The sequence below is a fragment of the Macaca fascicularis genome, chromosome 4, assembly GCF_037993035.2.
Source record: "Macaca fascicularis isolate 582-1 chromosome 4, T2T-MFA8v1.1".
Taxonomy (NCBI): domain Eukaryota; kingdom Metazoa; phylum Chordata; class Mammalia; order Primates; family Cercopithecidae; genus Macaca; species Macaca fascicularis.
The window spans coordinates 57,951,788-57,969,228 of NC_088378.1; the positions used below are offsets into that span (position 1 = coordinate 57,951,788).

At 46.9% G+C, this 17,441-nt stretch overlaps 1 long non-coding RNA gene and 1 pseudogene across 12 annotated transcripts in view; both read left to right on the plus strand.

Annotated features, from left to right (window-relative positions):
• Positions 1 to 1,498: 1,498 nt before the first annotated feature.
• Positions 1,499 to 17,441, plus strand: part of LOC135970553 (uncharacterized) — a 93,447-nt gene continuing 77,504 nt past the window's right edge. For all 12 annotated transcript variants that reach the window (XR_010586282.1, XR_010586283.1, XR_010586287.1 and 9 more), the window contains exon 1: positions 1,499 to 2,165. This is a non-coding gene — a long non-coding RNA (uncharacterized lncRNA). The remainder of the gene's footprint in view (positions 2,166 to 17,441) is intronic.
• Positions 11,651 to 16,896, plus strand: LOC102131237 (transcription factor BTF3 pseudogene; annotated as a pseudogene).

Below are 17,441 nucleotides of genomic sequence, written 5' to 3' on the forward strand. Positions count from 1 at the left end.
GGGTGGGGTGACCCTGTGGGCGGAGCTCTCTGGCTTCTCTCTGTCTTCCCTGGGGGTTCTTGCTTCCTTCCTCCTTGAACATCAGACTGCAGGTTGTTTTGCCTTAGGGCTCTGGGACTTGCACCAGCAGTTTCACATTTCCGGGGGCTCTGGGAGCTTTGGTGGGGGCTGAAGTCTGCCCTGTGGGCTTCCCCGGTATTGAGGCTTTCAGACTTGGACTGGCCTTTACTGGCTTCCCTCTTTCCCAGTTTGCAGACGGTCTACCATTGGACTTCACCTTGAAATCCTGTGTGCCAATTCTCCCTAATAAACTCATATATATATATATATACACACACACACACACTCTGATGTATATATACACACACACTCATATATATATACACTCAGTACATACATATATTCTTATATATGTATGTACTCATTTACATACACACACGTGTCCTATTGGTGCAGTCACTCTGGGGAACCCTGAGTAACCCGGGGTGTGGGGGTTGTCCCTGTGTCAGCCTCTCCCCATTTTCGGGACGGGGGTTTCTCCTTGTTCTCTTGCCACCTGCTGCTTCTTCCCTTTCTCCCATCTTCTCTCTGAACCTATCTTTTTCATACGTCCGGGCTTTTCTCAGCCTCAGGACGTCCGTCCTGGAAGGGGCCTCAGCCCAGCAGAGTAACCAGGACCCCTGGACCGCAGGCGACGGGGTCGGGGAGGGGACGAAAAGAAGCTCCTGGCCAGACCCGTGGACCCAAAGTATAGGGGGAAGTTCAAAGGCAGGGAGCCCTGGAAATGCTGGAGGGTTTGTGTGGTGGAGGGCCGGTGAGAACAGAGCATCTCTGTTTGTCTGGGATGTCTGTGCTGCCGTTTCCGGAAGATCCCCACCCTCACCTCTGGTCATGCCTGTGTCCTAGTAGTTCAGGCTGTTTCCGCCCCAGGGCGCAGTGGAGGTGCCGGCCTCACTAGAGAGTCCCTCTGTGCCCTCCGGGCCCCCTCCAATCCTCTCGTCCCTCCCATCCTCCTGCTGTTATAGGATATAAGAAAGAAATCATTTAGGTAGATAGGGTTAAAAGAGTCTCAGGCAAAAAATTTTCCTTCTATCAAAAATCAGCTCAGAAAGTGCTCCCTTTCTAACCTCAAGCAGTTCAAAGAAATCGCTTGTCTTCTAACAAAGAGCAGCCTAAAAGATCAGTAAAACACAGATAAGCAACTCGGGTACAGAACCACCCCCTGCGAGGGCGCCGCCCACCAGCAGCCTCAAGCAGTCAGGCAGGGGATCCGCGCTGGAGCCTCGCTGTGGGAGCCCCAAGGACGCCAGCTGTAAGGTCACTTCTCCGCAGCAGCCCCGTGTAAAGTCCTCCCCGCCCCCCGCACCAGGCTGTAGGAGGAAACCATCAGCTGTCTCTGATTTCCCATTTCCTCAAGCCGGGAGACAAACATTGTCCCCTGAGGCGATGGGTGGAGTCCTCACACGTCTTCCAAAGGCGGTTCCGCCCCGCGGGTATCAGCCGGGCGCCGGGTGCCTCCGGGTGGGACATCGGTGGCAGCCGGGCGCCACCTGTGGGGCATCACTCAGGCAGGACCCGGCCTGAGCTCGAGCGTTGCAGGCGCCACGGGAGGAGCGCGCGGAACCCGGAAGAACTAGGCGGAGCGAAACTGAAACCACCCGCAACGAACTTTGACGAAAGCCTTTTGCAGCTGAAATCCGCAAATGCCTTTAATATCCTCCCTGAGGCGCGCAAGAGACAAAAATGACTTTAGAGCGACCCCGACCCTATTTTACCACCCACAGACACACAAAAACGAACACAGCAAAAGTAGAAAACCCAATCCCTGTGCTCTTTATGAAACAGGCATTTAAGAACAGAAAGAAGCAGTGCTCAAGTGGGAGGAAATATTTGCAAAACAATGAAGTGAAATGATCTCCTGGGAAAGGTGGGAAGCAGGAGAAAGGCGGAGTGAAACGACAGGGAGTTTCTCAGCGCTTCGGCTCCACCCGGGAGACCAAAGCCCCGGACGGCTCAGCGGGAGGCTCAGATGTTTCCCCGCGCGGTGTCCTCTGTTTTCCGTCGCCAAGTCCGGGTCCCAAAGGCGCTGGCTGAGAGCCCCACGTTCCTTCGTTGCATCCTGGCTCTGCTTCTGCTGCGGGACTGTCCCTGGACCGCACAGGCCGGTGAGTTCCAGGAATGGGTTGAAGAAAGCGGAGAGGGCGTCGGGGAGGACGGATTTCATACTGTGCCACGCCTTTCTCAATTCCCCGCGCAGGACTCCTTCTGCCCCTGTTGAGTCCCTGGGGTTGCTTTTCCCCGCCTGAGAAAATAGAGTGGCAGAAACGAGGCCAGAAACTGAGGGGAGTAAAACAACTCGTTGTCTGGGATAAATGCCAAGGTTCTTGGTCTCGCGGCCGAGGAAATCAAGGGTGGAGACGAACACCCACGGAGTGAGATTGGAGCACGAGTTTTTTAGGCGAAAGGAAACAGTAGCTCTTTTTTTTTTTTTTTTGAGACGGAGTTTCGTTCTTTTTTTTTTTTTTTTTTGATTTGGTTCAATACTTTATTTATTTATTTATTTATTTTATTATACTTTAAGTTCTAGGGTGCATATGCACAACGTGCAGGTTTGTTACATATGTATACATGAGCCATGTTGGTGTGCTGCACCCATTAACTCGTCATTTACATTAGGTGTATCTCCTAATGCTATCCCTCCCCCTTCTCCCCTCCCCACAATAGGACCCGGTGTGTGATGATCCCCTTCCTGTGTCCAAGTGATCTCATTGTTCAGTTCCCACCTATGAGTGAGAACATGTGGTGTTTGGTTTTCTGTTCTTGCGATAGTTTGCTGAGAATGATGGTTTCCAGCTGCATCCATGTCCCTACAAGGGACATGAACTCATCCTTTTTTATGGCTGCATAGTATTCCATGGTGTATATGTGCCACATTTTCTTAATCCAGTCTGTCACTGATGGACATTTGGGTTGATTCCAAGTCTTTACTATTGTGAATAGTGCCTCAATAAACATACGTGTGCATGTGTCTTCATAGCAGCATAACTTATAATCCTTTGGGTATATCACCAGTAATGGGATGGCTGGGTCAAATGGTATTTCTAGTTCTAGATCCTTGAGGAATCGCCACACTGTTTTCCACAATGGTTGAACTAGTTTACAGTCCCACCAACAGTGTAAAAGTGTTCTTATTTCTCCACATCCTCTCCAGCACCTGTTGTTTCCTGGTTTTTTAATGATTGCCATTCTAACTGGTGTGAGATGGTATCTCATTGTGATTTTGATTTGCATTTCTCTGATGGCTAGTGATGATGAGCATTTTTTCTTGTGTCTGTTGGCTGTATGAATGTCTTCTTTTGAGAAGTGTCTGTTCATATCCTTTGCCCACTTTTTGATTTTTTTTTGTTTTGTTTTTTATCTTGTAAATTTGATTGAGTTCTTTATAGGTTCTGGATATTAGCCCTTTGTCAGATGAGTAGATTGCAAAAATTTTCTCCCATTCTGTAGGTTGCCTGTTCACTCTGATGGTAGTTTCTTTTGCTGTGCAGAAGCTCTTTAGTTTAATTAGATCCCATTTGTCAATTTTGGCTTTTGTGGCCGTTGCTTTTGGTGTTTTAGACATGAAGTCCTTGCCCATTCCTATGTCCTGAATGGTATTACCTAGGTTTTCTTCTAGGGTTTTTATGGTTTTAGGTCTAACATTTAAGTCTCTAATCCATCTTGAATTAATTTTCGTATAAGGAGTAAGGAAATAATCCAGTTTCAGCTTTCTACTTATGGCTAGCCAATTTTCCCAGCACCATTTATTAAATAGGGAATCCTTTCCCCATTTCTTGTTTTTGTCAGGTTTGTCAAAGATCAGATGGCTGTAGATGTGTGGTATTATTTCTGAGGGCTCTATTCTGTTCCATTGGTCTATATCTCTGTTTTGGTACCAGTACCATGGTCTTTTGGTTACTGTAGCCTTGTAGTATAGTTTGAAGTCAGGTAGCGTGATGCCTCCAGCTTTGTTCTTTTGGCTTAGGATTGTCTTGGCAATGCGGGCTCTTTTTTGGTTCCATATGAACTTTAAAGCAGTTTTTTCCAATTCTGTGAAGAAAGTCATTGGTAGCTTAATGGGGATGGCATTGAATCTATAAATTACCTTGGGCAGTATGGCCATTTTCACTGTATTGATTCTTCCTATCCATGAGCATGGTATGTTCTTCCATTTGTTTGTGTCCTCTTTTATTTCACTGAGCAGTGGTTTGTAGTTCTCCTTGAAGAGGTCCTTTACATCGCTTGTAAGTTGGATTCCTAGGTATTTTATTCTCTTTGAAGCTATTGTGAATGGGAGTTCATTCATGATTTGGCACTCTGTTTGTCTGTTACTGGTGTATAAGAATGCTTGTGATTTTTGCACATTGATTTTGTATCCTGAGACTTTGCTGAAGTTGCTTATCAGCTTAAGGAGATTTTGGGCTGAGACAATGGGGTTTTCTAAATATACAATCATGTCATCTGCAAACAGGGACAATTTGACTTCCTCTTTTCCTAACTGAATACCCTTGATTTCTTTCTCTTGCCTGATTGCCCTAGCCAGAACTTCCAACACTGTGTTGAATAGGAGTGGTGAGAGAGGGCATCCCTTTGTGCCAGTTTTCAAAGGGAATGCTTCCAGTTTTTGCCCATTCAGTATGATATTGGCTGTGGGTTTGTCATAAATAGCTCTTATTATTTTGAGATACATTCCATCAATACCGAATTTATTGAGAGTTTTTAGCATGAAGGGTTGGTGAGTTTTGTCAAAGGTCTTTTCTGCATCTATTGAGATAATTATGTGGTTTTGGTCTTTGGTTCTGTTTATATGCTGGATTACATTTATTGATTTGCGTATGTTGAACCAGCTTTGCATCCCAGGGATGAAGCCCACTTGATCATGGTGGATAAGCTTTTTGATGTGCTGTTGGATTTGGTTTGCCAGTATTTTAGTGAGGATTTTTATATTGATGTTCATCAGGGATATTGGTCGAAAATTGTCTTTTTTTGTTGTATCTCTGTCAGGCTTTGATATTGGGATGATGTTGGCCTCGTAAAATGAGGTAGGGAGGATTCCCTCTTTTTCTATTGATTGGAATAGTTTCAGAAGGAATGGTACCAACTCCTCCTTGTACCTCTGGTAGAATTCGGCTGTGAATCCATCTGGTCCTAGACTTTTTTTGGTTGGTAGGCTATTAATTATTGCCTCAATTTCAGAGCCTGCTATTGGTCTATTCAGGGATTCAACTTCTTCCTGGTTTAGTCTTGGGAGGGTGTAAGTGTCCAGGAAATTATCCATTTCTTCTAGATTTTCTAGTTTATTTGCGTAGAGGTGTTTATATTATTCTCTGATGGTAGTTTGTATTTCTGTGGGGTTGGTGGTGATATCCCCTTTATCATTTTTTATTGCATCTGTTTGATTCTTCTTTCTTTTCCTCTTTATTAGTCTTGCTAGTGGTATATAAATTTTGTTGATCTTTTCCAAAAACCAGCTCCTGGATTCATTAATTTTTTTGGAGGGGTTTTGTGTCTCTATCTCCTTCAGTTCTGCTCTGATCTTAGTTATTTCTTGCCTTCTGCTAGCTTTTGAATGTGTTTGCTCTTGCTTCTCTAGTTCTTTTAATTGTGATGCTAGGGTTTCAATTTTAGATCTTTCCTGCTTTCTCTTGTGGGCATTTAGTGCTATAAATTTCCCTCTACACACTGCTTTAAATGTGTCCCAGAGATTCTGGTATGTTGTATCTTTGTTCTCAGTGGTTTTAAAGAACATCTTTATTTCTGCCTTCATTTCGTTATGTACCCAGTAGTCATTCAGGAGCAGGTTGTTCAGTTTCCATGTAGTTGAGCGGTTTTGATTGAGTTTCTTAGTTCTGAGTTCCAGTTTGATTGCACTGTGGTCCGAGAGACAGTTTGTTATAATATCTGTTCTTTTACATTTGCTGAGGAGTGCTTTACTTCCAACTATGTGGTTAATTTTGGAATAAGCGTGATGTGGTGCTGAGAAGAATGTATATTCTGTTGATTTGGGGTGGAGAGTTCTGTAGATGTCTATTAGGTTCGCTTGGTGCAGAGTTGAGTTCAATTCCTGGATATCCTTGTTGACTTTCTGTCTCGTTGATCTGTCTAATGTTGACAATGGGGTGTTAAAGTCTCCCATTATTATTGTATGGGAGTCTAAGTCTCTTTGTAAGTCTCTAAGGACTTGCTTTATGAATCTGGGTGCTCCTGTATTGGGTGCATATATATTTAGGATAGTTAGCTCTTCGTGATGAATTGATCCCTTTACCATTATGTAATGGCCTTCTTTGTCTCTTTTGATCTTTGATGGTTTAAAGTCTGTTTTATCAGAGACTAGGATTGCAACCCTGCTTTTTTTGTTTTCCATTTGCTTGGTAGATCTTCCTCCATCCCTTTATTTTGAGCCTATGTATGTCTCTGCGTGTGAGATGGGTCTTCTGAATACAGCAAACTGATGGTTCTTGACTCTTTATCCAATTTGTCAGTCTGTGTCTTTTAATTGGACCATTTAGTCCATTTACATTTAAGGTTTATATTGTTATGTGTGAACTTGATCCTGTCATTATGATATTAGCTGGTTATTTTGCTCGCTAGTTGATGCAGTTTCTTCCTAGCATCGATGGACTTTACATTTTGACATGTTTTTGCAATGGCTGGTACCTGTTGTTCCTTTCCATGTTTAGTGCTTCCTTCAGGATCTCTTGTAGGGCAGGCCTGGTGGTGACAAAATCTCTTAGCATTTACTTGTCTGTAAAGGATTTTATTTCTCCTTCACTTATGAAGCTTAGTTTGGCTGGATATGAAATTCTGGGTTGAAAATTCTTTTCTTTAAGAATGTTGAATATTGGCCCCCACTCTCTTCTGGCTTGTAGAGTTTCTGCCGAGAGATCTGCTGTTAGTCTGATGGGCTTCCCTTTGTGTGTGACCCGACCTTTCTCTCTGGCTTTCCTTAACATTTTTTCCTTCATTTCAACTTTGGTGAATCTGACAATTATGTGTCTTGGAGTTGCTCTTCTCGAGGAGTATCTTTGTGGCGTTCTCTGTATTTCCTGAATTTGAATGGTGGCCTGCCTTACGAGGTTGGGGAAGTTCTCCTGGATGATATCCTGCAGAGTGTGTTCCAACTTGGTTCCATTTTCCCCATCACTTTCAGGCACACCAATCAGACGTAGATTTGGTCTTTTCACATAATCCCATATTTCTTGGAGGCTTTGTTCATTTCTTTTTACTCTTTTTTCTCTACACTTCTCGCTTCATTTCATTCATTTGATCTTCAGTCGCTGATGCTCTTTCTTCCAGTTTATCGAGTCGGTTACTGAAGCTTGTGCATTTGTCACGTAGTTCTTTTGTTATGGTTTTCATCTCTATCAGTTCTTTTATGGACTTCTCTACATTGGTTATTCTAGTTAGCCATTTGTCAAATCTTTTTTCAAGGTTTTTAGTTTCTTTGCACTGGTTACGTAGTTCCTCCTTTAGCTCTGAGAAGTCTGATCGACTGAAGCCTTCTTCTCTCAACTTGTCAAAGTCATTCTCCATCCAGTGTTGTTCCGTTGCTAGCAATGAGCTGTGTTCCTTTGGAGGGGTAGATGCACTCTGATTTTTTGAATTTCCAGCTTTTCTGCACTGCTTTTTCCCTATCTTTGTGGTTTTATCTGCCTTTGGTCTTTGATGATGGTGATGTACTGATGGGGTTTTGGTGTGGGTGTCCTTTCTGTTTGTTAGTTTTCCTTCTAACAGTCAGGACCCTCAGCTGTAGGTCTGTTGGAGTTTGCTTGAGGTCCCCTCCAGACCCTGTTTGCCTGGGTATCAGCAGCAGAGGCTGCAGAAGATAGAATATTGCTGAAAAGCAAGTGTTGCTGTCTGATTCTTGCTCTGGAAGCGTCATCTCAGGGGTGTACCCTGCCGTATGAGGTGTGAGGTGTCAGTCTGCACCTAGTAGGGGATGTCTCCCAGTTAGGCTACTCAGGGGTCAGGGACCCACTTGAGCAGGCAGTCTGTCTGTTCTCAGATCTCAACCTCCGTGCTGGGAGATCCACCGCTCTCTTCACAGCTGTCAGATGGGGGCATTTACCTCTGCCGAGGTTTCTGCTGCTTTTTGTTTAGCTATGACCTGTCCCCAGAGGAGGAGTCTACAGAGGCAGGCCGGCCTCCTTGAGCTGTGGTGGGCTCCACCCAATTCGAGCTTCCCAGAGGCTTTGTTTACCTTCTTAAGCCTCAGCAATGGCAGGCGCCCCTCCCCCAGCCTCACTGCCGGCTTTCAGTTAGATCTCAGACTGCTGTGCTAGCAATGAGGGAGGCTCCATGGGCGTGGGACCCTCTGGGTCAGGTGTGGGATATAATCTCCTGGTGTGCCATTTGCTAAGACCCTTGGTAAAGTGCAGTATTAGGGTGGGAGTTACCCGATTTTCCAGGTGTTGTGTGTCTCAATTTCCTTTGGCTAGGAAAAGGAATTCCCTCACCCCTTGTGCTTCCCAGGTGAGGTGATGTGTTGCCCTGCTTCAGCTCTTGCTGGTCGGGCTGCACCTGCAGACCAGCGCCAACTGTCCGACATGACCTAGTGAGATGAACCCGGTACCTCAGTTGAAAATGCAGAAATCACCTGTCTTCTGTGTCACTCACGCTGGGAGCTGGAGGCTGGAGCTGTTCCTATTCAGCCATCTTGGGCATGCCCCCCGAGTTTCGTTCTTGCTGCCCATGCTGGAGTGCAGCAGCACAATCTGAGCTCACCACAGCCTCCACCTCCTGGGTTCAAGCGATTCTCCTGCCTCAGCCTCCAGAGTAGCTGAGTTTACAGGCATGCACCACCATGCCCAGATAATTTTTGTATTCTTTGTAGAGACGGGGTTTCTTCATGTTGGTCAGGCTTGTCTCAAACTCCAGACCTCAGGTGATCCAACCACCTTGGCCTCCCAAAGTGCTGGGATTACAGGTGTAAGCCACCGTGCACAGCCTAAGAACAGCTCTCTGTCACAGAGAGACCCATAGGGCCCAAAGAGCCGGTTAGGACCAGGTATGCCATCTGCATAAGGTAGAGTCTCTAGCAGCCCCCACCCCATTCTTTGATCATGCAGGCTGGCTCTTAGTTTGTGCTGCTCTGCACTACTTACCTGCCTGTGATAAAAGGGGTTGGTGAGTTTCTGTGCCTGTTCCCAGGCACCTTCTTGCAGCTGCAGGCATCCCCACACTGTGCACGCTTCCGGCTTCCCTATCTTAGTGTGCCTAAAGAAATGGACAGGGGCCAGGTGCCATGGTTCACATTTGTAATCCCAGCACTTTGGGAAGCTGAGGCGGGTGGATCAGCTGAAGTTAGGAGTTCAAGATCAGCCTGGCCAACATGGCAAACCCTGTCTCTGCTAAAAATACAAACATTAGCTGGACATGGTCATGGGCGCTTGTAATCCCAGCTACTTGGGAAGCTGAGGCAGGAAAATCACTTGAACCTGGGAGACAGAGGTTGTGGGATGAGCCAAGATCACACCATTGCACTCCAGCCTGGGCGACAAGAGCAAAACTCCCTCAAAAACAAAAAACCAAAAAATAAAACAAAACAAAAAAACAAAGGAAGAAGGGAAATGGACAGGAATATGCTCACTGAGCCCCACTGTTTTTGCAGGGGCCCATCCTATGTATGTGAAGTTCGATCATTATCCAGGTAGTTCCTCCTTCTGTGCCCAAGTTGCTTATCTGCATTTTACAGCCTGATCTTTTAGGCTTCTCTTTGTTAGAAGACAAGTTATTTCTTTGAACTGCTTGAGGTTAAAAAGGGAGCAGTTTCTGAGCTGCTTTTTGTTAGAAGGAAAGTTTTTAGCTGGGGACTCTCTTTACCCTGTCTACCTAAATGATTTCTTTCTTATCTCCTATAATAACAGGAGGATGGGAGGGACAAGAGTTTTGGAAGGGGCCAGAGGGCACGGCCGGACTCAGGTGAGGCTGGCACCTCCACTGTGCCCTAGGGCAGAAGGAGCCTGAACTACCGGGACACAGGCGTGACCAGGGGTGAGGGAGGGGATCTCACAGAAACAGGAGCACACACATCCCAGACAAACACAGATGCTCTCTTCTCACTGACTTTCCACCACACAAACCCTCCAGCACCCCCAGGGCTCCCTGCCCTTAAACTTCACCCTACACTTTGCTGCACTTGCCTGCAACCAGGGGCTCAGCAGACACTTCCCTCCCAATCCCCTCACTGTATCCAGAATTGGTGGGTTCTTGGTCTCACTGACTTCAAGAATGAAGCCGCGGACCCTTGCGGTGAGTGTTACAGTTCTTAAAGATGGTGTGTCCAGGGTTTGTTCCTTCAGACGTTCAGATGTGTCTAGAGTTTCTTCCTTCTGGTGGGTTTGTGGTCTCGCTGTCAGGAGTGAAGCTGCAGACTTTCCTGGGGGGTGTTACAGCTCTTAAAGGCAGCACATCTGGAGTTGTTCGTTCTTCCCAGTGGGTTCGTGATCTTGGTGGCTTCAGGAGTGAAGCTGCAGACCTTTGCAGTAAGTGTTACAGCTCATAAAGGCAGCATGGACCCAAAGAGTGAGTAGCAGCAAGATTTACTGAAAAGAAGGAAAGAACAAAGCTTCCACAGTGTGGAAGGGGACCCAAGAGGGTTACCCCTGGCTGGCCAGGGCAGCCTGCTTTTATTCCCTTATCTGACCCCTCCCACATCCTGCTGATTGGTCCATTTTACAGAGAGCTGATTGGTCTATTTTACAGAGAGCTGATTGGTGCGTTTTGACAGAGTGTTGATTGGTACCTTTACAATCCTTGAGCTAGACACAGAGTGCTAGAGGGAAAAGTTCTCCAAGTCCCCACTAGGTTAGCTAGACATAGAGTTAGCTAGGTACAGAGTACCAACTGGTGTATTTACAAACCTTAAGCTAGACACAGAGTACTGATTGGTGTATTTACAAACCCTGAGCTAGACACAGAGTGCTGATTGGTGTATTTAGGATCCTCTAGCTAGACATAAAAGTTCTCCAAGTCTCCACCAGATTAGCTAGATACAGAGTGCTGATTGGTGCACATACAATCCTCTGGCTAGATATAAAAGTTCTCCAAGTCCCCATCCAGCTCAGGAGCCCAGCTGGCTTCACCTAGTGGATCCTTCACCCGGGCTGCAGGCGGAGCTGCCCACCAGTCCCCAGTGGCGCCTGCACTCCTCAGCCCTTGGGCTGTGGATGGGATCGGTGGCAACTGAATAGGGGGTGGCGCCCATCGGGGAGGCTGGGGCCTCCGGGAGCCCACTGCAGTGGGGGAGCTCAGACATGAAGGGCTGCAGGTCCCAAGGCCCGGCAAGAATTTGAGTGCAGCGCTGGCGGGCCAGCACTGCTGGGGGACCCGGTGCAACCTCCACAGCTGCTGGCCTGGGTGCCAAGCCCCTCACTACCCTGGGCCTGTGGCGCCTGCCAGCCGCTCCCGGTGCAGGGCCCACTGAGCCGGTGACTGCACCTGCCAGAACTCGCACTGGCCTGCCAGCGCCGCTCGCAGCTCCAGTCTCTGCCCCGGCCTCTCCCTCCACACCTCCCTGCAAGCAGAGGGAGGCAGCTCCGGCCTCAGCTAGCCCAGAGAGGGGCTCCCACGGTGCCGTGGCGGGCTGAAGGGCTCCTCAAGCACCGCCAGAATGGAGGCCGAGACCGAGGAGGCGCTGAGAGTGAGGGCTGCTAGCACATTGTCACCTTTCATCACTACCCACTGCCACCAAACAGGTCACATCATTTTACCTTCAATCTCAGTCCAGCCCTCTCACCCCACAGGCCTCCCTCACCTCCCCATCCATGAGGAGGCTCTCACCACCTCCCACAACAACCGACACCTTCTCCTCCTTGCTGAGTACACACCCACACACCCCAGAACCTGTGCAGGGGGGATGGGAAGTACCATTCTCCCCAGGATGACCCTGGGAATGCAGGTGAGTAGAGGCACCCACTTCTACCCTTGGACCAAGACCTCCTATTCTTCCTATTCAGGAGCCAGCATCATATAGAATGGTAGGCTGGAGGTGGGAAACACTTTCTAGAAAGGAAGGCAGGAGGCACTTTGGTCTTTTCAAGGCATGGATTATCTGTCTGTGTGTCAAGTCCTGTCCCTTTGTAGAGCAACAGCCGGCCAGGACAACCTGAAAATAAAAGAGGGAACAGAGTTGGACACTGGCCTAGGTTACTGACCCCAGATGAGGATACACACAGTGACACAACAGTTGATGGACCATCCCCTAGGGTGGCATCTCCAGACGGGGTCTCAGGTGCAACTCCTAAAGTCAGAGCCAGTTCCTGCTCTGTCTGTGACTTCTGGGTGGTGTGGATGTGATGGGAGCCAGGGTTCCATGGTTTGGGGTCTACTCTCCCCTCCTTTGCTGCTGAGTGGCATCTATAGTTCACCTGAGCCATCAGGGACCCTCCCTGAAGCCTCAGGTGTGAACTGAGGGTGAGAGGGTGCAGTCATGTGGTGTCCTGGGAATTGGGGCCAACTTCTTGTGCAGCTTCTCGGTTCCCTGTGGCCCTGCTCCTGCCCATCCCAGGAGAACCACCTGCATCTTCTCATTGCTGGGCCTATCTTCCTAGTGACATATAGGGTGAGGAGCCCATCCCATGGTGGGCAGCTCTGAGGCCGTGTGGTCACTGCCCTCCCATGGCTGGAGGCCTCATCTCTGCCAGGGCCTAGGACGATACAGGAACCACTTTTGAAGGGTGTGATTTATTTCCTGGTGCCAGTAGCATGGGCTTGCTTCTGGGCATTAGGGGACCTTGTTGATTCTCCAGTTAGAAATTGCTATGGACTCTACACAAAACTTTTTTCAACCACAGATACTTCTAGGATCTAACGTGTACTGAGTCCTAGGGCCCTAGTGACAGGTCCAGCCACACTCATCACGCATGGATTGTCTGTGGCTACTATCAAGATACAGGGGGAGAGTTGATCAGTGACAACAGGGACTATGTTGCCAGCAAGCCCCTTATATTCACAATACAGGCCCTCACAGCAAGCTCTGCGGGCCATGCGTGTATGTGGGGAAGTCGGACTTTGCACTTGTTGTGAGGTTGAAGGGTCTTTCCTCATTGGAATGTGGACTCTGCTTCTAGTAATGGATCCTGGGTCTGTCTGAGAAGTGGCTTAGTGCTGGAAACTCGGCAAAGTAATACAGTTTTTTATGAAATGTCCACTTTCCTCTTCCAAATCATCCATCTCTCTGTTTTGTCTTTATTTATTGTGGTTAAAGTCCAGCAGGATCCGGGTGAGTCTCCATCTGTTTTGCCTCTTGGTCCCCCTTGTTCTATGAGCCATGAGCGTAGCTCTCTGTGGCTCAGGACTCCAGCTGGCATTGTGACTTCTCTAATCATTTTTGTCATTGCACTTTCCCTTCTCCTGACAGGTGACAGCCTCCACCTGGGATCGGTTGTTTCAGATCATTACTCCTGGGAGCCACTTAGGGAACAGCATTTCCTACCCTGGCTTTCAGCGACAGGCATCCCTGCGTTTCTTGACAGTCTGCTGCCTTCTCTCAGGGCCTGCTTTATATGCTGGATAAACAGGAGTCCTCCAGGCTTCCCAGGAGCACAGAGGATGGACATTGTTCTGGATTTTCACACTCAGACCCCTCTAGCATGGGCACTTCTCTGAGCCTGTGATCCCTTCCTCTACACCGTGCCTTAGAAGTTCTAGATTTTCTACTTCTCGCCCTGTGAACCATCCCTTTTCCAAGGTTTCAGGAATGCATCTCATAGCAGATGGGCATCATCACCAGGGGCTTTGCTAACGTTTAAATCCTGGGACTATGACAATAATCTCTTTTTGATTCCAATTGGATTCTGTCCTTATCCCACTCACTGAGCTGGAGCATCCTAGGGCAGCTCCCACACCCTCTCCCACCTCCCGCAGTCCACAGGGGCTGCTGCCAAAGATCCTCCTCATCCAGGCCTTTTCCTGCCACAGCAGGCCTGGCACCTCCATGACAAGGTCATGTGCTGACCCATGTGGGCAGAACCCAGGTGGGATATGTCTTGGGAGGATGCATGGTTTCATGGCTACAGGGACCTTCCTTGCCTTGTACTCAAGAAAGGGAGACATTCTAGTCTTTAACTAGTTGACATGACAGTCCTGGCTGGGGCACATCTTGCTCTGCCAGCCCAGCCCCTCAGAGATATTTACTTGCAGTCACCATAAGGAAGAGGAGGGGTCTCAGGTTCCACTTCCCCCACACCAGCCCTCTCCTGTGTTTATCTTCCGCACACACACACTATCTTTGCTATGACTTCATCATCACTCCTAAGTTCAGACCTGAACCACAGTGGTGTGAAGTTCAAGACCAGGTGGATGAAAGGCCTTTTCTTCACTATGACTGTTTTAACCACAAGGCCAAAGCCTTTGCTTCTCTGGGGAGGAAGGTCAATGTCACAAAAGCCTGGGAAGAACAAACTGAAACCCTAAGAGACGTGGTAGATTTCCTCAAAGAGCAATTGGCTGACATTCAAGTGGAGAATTGAATACCCAGTGGTAAGTTTAAAATGGCCCAGGACAGGAGGGAGCAGACACTATAGTAGCTTAGAAGGCTTTAATGGGTTCATGCAAAAAATAAACCAGGTTGGCGTCCTTGCATGTGTGTGCCTAATCTCAGCTGGTCCACCCGAGACCACCTGAACACAAACCCTAGTCCCCTGCACGGCCCCTTATCCGCTCCGACAAGGTGAAAGAAACAATCATGAACCAGGAAAAACCTGCCAAACTGCAGGCACAAGTGTACATTGGTGGGAAGGGACCTGCTCGCAGAAAGAAGAAGGTGGTTCATAGAACAGCCACAACAGAAGATAAAAACTTTCAGTTCTCCTTAAAGAAGTTAGGGGTAAACAATATCTCTGGTATTGAAGAGGTGAATGTGTTTACAAACCAAGGAAGAGTGATCCACTTTAACAACCCTGAAGTTCAGACATCTCTGGCAGGGAAACCTTTCACCATTACAGGCCATGCTAAGACAAAGCAGCTGACAGCAATGCTACCCAGCATCTTCATCCAGCTTGGTGCAGACTGTCTGACTAGTTTAAGGAGACTGGCTGAAGCTCTGCCCAAACAGTCTGTGGATAGACCAGCACCACTTGCAACTGGAGAGGATGATGATGATGAAGTTACTGATCTTGTAGAGAATTTTGATGAGGCTTCCAAGCATGAGGCAAAATGAATTGAGCCAACTTCTGAAGATAAAACTTGAAGAAGTTACTAGGAACTGCTATTTTCTATTATGACTGCTTTTTAAGAAATGTTTGTTTATGGATATGATAAAATCTAGGTCACCAATACTTTTAAGCCCAAGCCCCTTGGACACTGAGCTCCTTTCAGTTTTTGCATATACACAATTTATTCTTTGCAGCTAATTAAGCCGAAGAAGCCTGGGAATAAAGTTTGAAACAAAGGTTAATAATGTTCTTTGCCTAGTTAAAAAATAAATTTATTGATTAAAAATAAACAAACAGGCCAGGCGCGGTGGCTCACGCCTGTAATCCCAGCACTTTGGGAGGCCGAGGCGGGCGGATCACAAGGTCAGGAGATCGAGACCACGGTGAAACCCCGTCTCTACTAAAAATACAAAAAATTAGCCGGGCGCGGTGGCGGGCACCTGTAGTCCCAGCTACTCAGGAGGCTGAGGCAGGAGAATGGCGTAAACCCAGGAGGCGGAGCTTGCAGTGAGCTGAGATCGCGCCACTGCACTCCAGCCTGGGCGACAGAGCGAGACTCCATCTCAAAAAAAAAAAAAAAAAAAAAAAAAAAAAATAATAATAATAATAATAAACAAATCAGGTTTATATCACTCAAGAGGTCAAAGAGCAAGGGCAGCAGACAGGAAAGGAAGCAGGGTGGGACTCAGAATTTCTCAAGATCAGAGCTGATCTCTTTCCAATGGGGCAGAGCCCCTCATTCTGCGGGCCAGGATGTCTTGTGAGCACGAAGCCCATGGACACGGCAGAGGATCTTGGCAGTTCCTCTTCAATGGACAGAGGTTCCTCCTCTTTGACCCAAACAACAGAAAGTGGACAGTGCTTCATCCTGGAGCCAAGAAGATGAAAGAGAAGTGGGAGAAGAACGGGGATGTGACCAGGTTCTTCCAGAAGATTTCACTGGGAGACTGAAACTTGGCTTGAGGAATTCTTGATACACTGGGAAAACATGCTGAAGCGAACAAGTAAGTGGGAAAAAAACAAAGGTTGCTGTCCTGAGTTCAGATCTAATCAGCCCTGTGTGTGTGTGTGTGTGTGTGTGTGTGTGTGTGTTTGAGTGAATGTGAACAGGACCCCCTCATAGAGGGCTCCTCCTTGGGGTGCCTGTGCTCTCCTATCCTCCTCTCCCTTCTCACTCCTGACTCCTCTTCCTCACTGCACTTGCTTTTGCTCCTCTCCTTGTGGATTTATCACCAGCCTCAAGACTGCAGGTGTCACTGGGTTTTCAGATGTGGAAAAGTGATCTGGGTTCTCCTTCACCATTTAAACCAACATTTGTATCCTTTCTGAAGGCTGAAGATGACACCAAAAAGCCCCTGTGAGCATGGTCTCGATCAAACTTGCCCTTCTGGCTGGCCACCTGCCCACCACCTACTGTGTATGTCCAGAGGCCTCCAGCAGATCATGATGACACCATGGACCCAATAGCTTTTTCACTGCCTTGATCCCTTTTGTCAACAATTTTACCACTGGTTATTCCTAACATCTTATGCTATTTTCTCTTGGTGCTACCTGATGGAATTTTTGCACTTAAAGTTCTGGCTGACTAAACAAGATATGTCAACATTTTCTTTCTTCTGCTTTTGTTTGGAAAATCAGTTACTTCTTTGAATGGTGACACTGTTCTTCCAAATGATATTGTCAATAAAACAATCATGTTAGACTTCAGGCCTCCAGGGATTCCTTTCATGTCCTGAAAGATAATTATTTAAATATCTAATAAAAATTATGTTAATGATTGTTTCCTATAGTAATTTATTACCCTGTACTGATATTTAAATAAAGAGTTCTATGTCCCAAAAACCTACTGAGTTTGGAATTTTGTTGTATTATCCAGTAGAGAATTAATGTTATTTCATTTTTCCTCCATGATAGGGAGTAATAAATGAGTGATTCTGCTAGATTTTGTATGGAAACAGAGAATCTACAAAACATGACTGAAAAAATCAGAGACAATACAAATACATGGAAAAATATTTCATGCTAATGGGTTGGAAGAATCAATATAGTTAAAATGGCCATACTTCCAAAAGCAATTTATAGATGAAACATTATCCTTATCAATATCAATGTCATTTTTCACAGAATTAGAAGAATGTAATCTAAAAGCGATTTGGAATTTAAAAAGAGCCCAAATAGCCAAAACAATCATAAGCAAAAAGAACAAAGCCAGAGACATCACATTGCCTAACTTCAAACTATAATATA